We start from the raw sequence: 4,460 nt of genomic DNA, 5'->3' as shown, positions 1-4,460 counted from the left end.
TAACAACTGATCACAGGTTTTAGCAGTTTGAAAATCACTGCTAAAGGGACGGCCACCATGAAAGTCACTGTTAAAGGGGCGGACACAATGAAAATCACTGTTAACCACTTCAACCCCGCTAGCTGAAACCCCCTTAATGACCAGGCCACTTTTTACACTTCTGCACTACACTACTTTCACCGTTTATCGCTCGGTCATGCAACTTACCACCCAAATGAATTTTACCTCCCTTTCTTCTCACTAATAGAGCCTTCATTTGGTGGTATTTCATTGCGGCTGACATTTTAACTTTTTTTTGTTATTAATCGAAATGTAACAATTTTTTTGCAAAAAAATGACATTTTTCACTTTCAGCTGTAAAATTTTGCAAAAAAAACGACATCCATATATAAATTTTTCACTAAATTTATTGTTCTACATGTCTTTGATTAAAAAAAAATGTTTGGGCAAAAAAAAAAAAATGGTTTGGGTAAAAGTTATAGTGTTTACAAACTATGGTACAAAAATGTGAATTTCCGCATTTTGAAGCAGCTCTGACTTTCTGAACACCTGTCATGTTTCCTGAGGTTCTACAATGCCCAAACAGTAGAAAAACCCCACAAATGACCCCATTTCGGAAAGTAGACACCCTTAGGCCCCTTTCACACGGGCGATTTTTCCGTGCGGATGCGAAGCGTGAAGTGAACGCATGGCACCCGCACTGAATCCTGACCCATTCATTTCTATGGGGCTGTGCACATGAGCGGTGATTTTCACGCATCACTTGTGCGTTGAGTAAAAATCGCAGCATGCTCTATATTGTGCGTTTTTCACGCGACGCAGGCCCCATAGAAGTGAATGGGGCTGGCAGAAAAACGCAGTAAATCCGGATACCATGCGTTGCGTCGCGTTTTTCACGCTTGTAACTAAGCAACACTTTAGAATTTAAAGACAGGAAGTAGGCGTTTTTTAGCGTCTGTCTGCGTCTATCTGCGTCAGTTTGGTGTCTGAGAAGAGGGAGAAAGTTTGCTGCCAAACTTTTCCAGCCCTTGCGGAGTGAAAAAAAAAAATGCCCAAATCACCACACGTCATTGACGTAGAAAAGCTGATAGTCCTGGTGCAGGAGAGGCCCTGCATCTGGGATCTTCGGGCGGCCGAGTACCAGGACCGCTACAAAAAGGATGCTGCCTGGTCGGAAATTACCCAGGAACTTTTTGCCCCAATCTGGGAGAAGACACAAGGCCCAAGTAGAAGGAATTTAAGTAAGTACACAATGTATACCATGTTTGAGCCTTTCAGTACTCCCTAGTATCTAGACGTAGTTATACGTTATTGTTCCTAGTATCTAGACGTAGTTATACGTTATTGTTCCTAGTATCTAGACGTAGTTATACGTTATTGTTCCTAGTATCTAGACGTAGTTATACGTTATTGTTCCTAGTATCTAGACGTAGTTATACGTTATTGTTCCTAGTAGCTAGACGTAGTTATACGTTATTGTTCCTAGTATATAGACGTAGTTATACGTTATTGTTCCTAGTATATAGGCGTTAATTGACTATTTTTTATGAATAGATGTAGATATTGATACCTGTTCCTTTCATGTCTTTTCGTATTACCAGTTGAGGAGGTCAAGAATCGTTGGCGGAGCTGCAGGGACCAGTTCCGCAAAGAGATGAAACATCGTGGGCGGAGCGGGTCTGGTCCCCCCAAGAAAAGGCCCTATCTTTTCAGGGAGCAGCTGATGTTCCTGCGCGATGTTATGGAGCTGCGTCCGTAAGTTCATTTTATAGTCATACTGAAATGGTCATCTGAGTAGTATTTATGGTATAGACATATAGCTTACAGATGTAGCAGGGTAATACACATGCTTTATGTGACATGTGATGCTAACTAAATGCTTATAAATGCATTATGCAATAGCTTATCGCGCCATTTTGCTTAAAGATAACATGATTATTATAGACATTCAAGTTAAAGAGTGTGTGTGTGTTATTCCTGCTACATCTGTACTTATAATGTAACTAAAGTATTGAAATTTCAACATATGTTTATGCATTTTCTACTGTTTTTAGAACTGAAGACAACCTAGAGGAGGAAGCTGATGAGTCGGGCCCACACCAATCAGGTGCATGTGAGGAGGACACCACATCAGCCCAACCTGAAAGTGGAGCTGGACCCAGCACAGTAACATCAAGGCCTCCTGCAGCATCTGGTGGCGAGTCCCCCACCTCCCCTCTGGCTCTACCCAGCAGGGCCAGACGACGGGCAATGCCTCCTGCCGAGTCTAAAATCAATTTGCAAGTTCTAGATTATTTATCTAGAGCACGGCAGGAGGATCATCACGACATGTTTGCCTGTAGTCTGGCCCATTTTATGCGTCAGCTACCTCCAGAACGACTACTGCGAACCAGAACTGCATTAGAAATCGTTCTGGAGGTAGCTAATCGCCCCCAAGAGCCAACAGAAATGTATGACGCGCTGGAAAGCCTGCGCTGTCATGGCAACATATTTAGCCCCCACCACCCCGCAGGTAGTCAGCCCTCACAGGGCCCCCAACAATTTCAACCCCAAAGGGATCCCTATGGACCACCAATTGCCCCATATGTGCCACAGTTTCAGGGGGAACCCTGTTACAGTCAGCAGGGCCCATCGTCCAGCCAACCTGGCCCAAGTCAGTACTCTGGGCCCCCTTCCCAGACACAAGTAACTGGACCCCAATATCAGGGCCCATCGTCCAGCCAACCTGGCCCAAGCCAGTACTCTGGGCCCCCTTCCCAGACACAAGTAACTGGACCCCAATATCAGGGCCCATCGTCCAGCCAACCTGGCCCAAGCCAGTACTCTGGGCCCCCTTCCCAGACACAAGTAACTGGACCCCAATATCAGGGCCCATCATCCAGCCAACCTGGGCCTAGTCACTACCCCGGGCCTCATTCCCAGCACCAAATTTCTGCCCCTCATTATCAGGGAGCCTCGTCACCATCAAGACGTTATGTCAATTTATAATTTATATTTGTTCCGTGTTTATTTTTTTGGGAAAAGCCAGAGTATACTGGAATATAGTGTGAAATAAAACACGTTTATTTTTCAAGTTTATAATTGTTAACTTTGGTGTTAATTTGGCACAAACACACACAATACAATATAGATTTATGATTTGTGGAAAACATCATTAGCCACAAAAGATACATACATTTTAAAGTTTTAATTCACAATCTGTAAACACACATTCATGTATTGGTTTTTTGGCCTATAATTGAAGAACTTTGGAGGGTGCGCACGGAGCTCAGCGTACAAGCCAAAAAAGAGTCCTTTGCTGGGCCTCTGCGAAAGTATAGGATGCACCCACATACGCTTCTTCCGCGGCTCCTCCTCAATCATTTCTGGCTGCTCCCCAAAACAACGGGACACCAGCCAGTGCAAAAACACATGGTCAGTTGATGACAGGGTGAAAGTGGACATCCTGCAAAGGATAATCCAATAACAAAGACACACGTCAACCACACAAAAATGCAGCTGTCCAACAAAACACTGCATGCTGGGGCTATTTATATTGTCTTTGCATTACAGGTGAATCTAGTGGATGGATCAGTTTTTTTTTCCCGCGCGTGAAAAAACGCATGCCACACGCGCGTGAAACGCGACGCAATCGCATAGTCAAATTACAGCACTCGCTAGAAAAATCGCAAGCTTTTCACTGAACGCATCCTGAACGCATCCCGCCAAAAAACATGACGCCCGTGTGAAAGAGGCCTAAGGCCCCTTTCACACGAGCGAGTTTTCCGCGCGGGTGCAATGCATGACTCAGTTTTTTATCACGCGCGTGAAAAATGCATCAAAACGCATTGCACCCGCGCGGAAAAAACTGAACAACTAAACGCAATCGCAGACAAAACTGACTGAACTTGCTTGCAAAATAGTGCGAGTTTCACTGAACGCACCCTGAACGCATCCGGACCCAATCCGCAACGCCCGTGTGAAACCAGCCTAAGGCCCCTTTCACACGAGCGTGATTTCCGCGCGGGTGCAATGCGTGACGTGAACGCATAGCACCCGCACTGAATCCTGACCCATTCATTTCAATGGGTCCGTGCACATGAGCGTTGTTTTTCACGCATCAGTTCTGCGTTGCGTGAAAATCGCAGCATGTTCTATATTCTGCGTTTTTCACGCAGCCCTGGCCCTATAGAAGTGAATGGGGCTGCGTGAAAAACGCATTGCATCCGCAAGCAAGTGCGGGTGCGATGCGTTTTTCACTGATGGTTGCTAAGAGATGTTGTTTGTAAACATTCAGTTTTTTATCACGCGCGTGAAAAACGCATCAAAACGCATTGCACCCGCGCGGAAAAAACTGAACAACTAAACGCAATCGCAGACAAAACTGACTGAACTTGCTTGCAAAATAGTGCGAGTTTCACTGAACGCACCCTGAACGCATCCGGACCTAATCCGTCACGCTTGTGTGAAAGGGGCCTAAG

General features: G+C 45.2%; 1 long non-coding RNA gene across 1 annotated transcript; it reads left to right on the top strand.

Annotated features, from left to right (window-relative positions):
- The first annotated feature begins 1,172 nt into the window (after window positions 1-1,172).
- Window positions 1,173-2,131, top strand: LOC122946676. Its single transcript, XR_006391251.1, has 3 exons — window positions 1,173-1,241; window positions 1,602-1,755; window positions 2,055-2,131. It is a non-coding gene; the product is annotated as an uncharacterized LOC122946676 (long non-coding RNA).
- The last annotated feature ends 2,329 nt before the right edge of the window (window positions 2,132-4,460 follow it).

Source organism: Bufo gargarizans, chromosome 9 (assembly GCF_014858855.1).
Source record: "Bufo gargarizans isolate SCDJY-AF-19 chromosome 9, ASM1485885v1, whole genome shotgun sequence".
In the NCBI taxonomy this organism is placed as follows: domain Eukaryota; kingdom Metazoa; phylum Chordata; class Amphibia; order Anura; family Bufonidae; genus Bufo; species Bufo gargarizans.
Note: the sequence above shows the minus strand (reverse complement) of the source record. Positions and strands in the feature narration are given on the sequence as shown.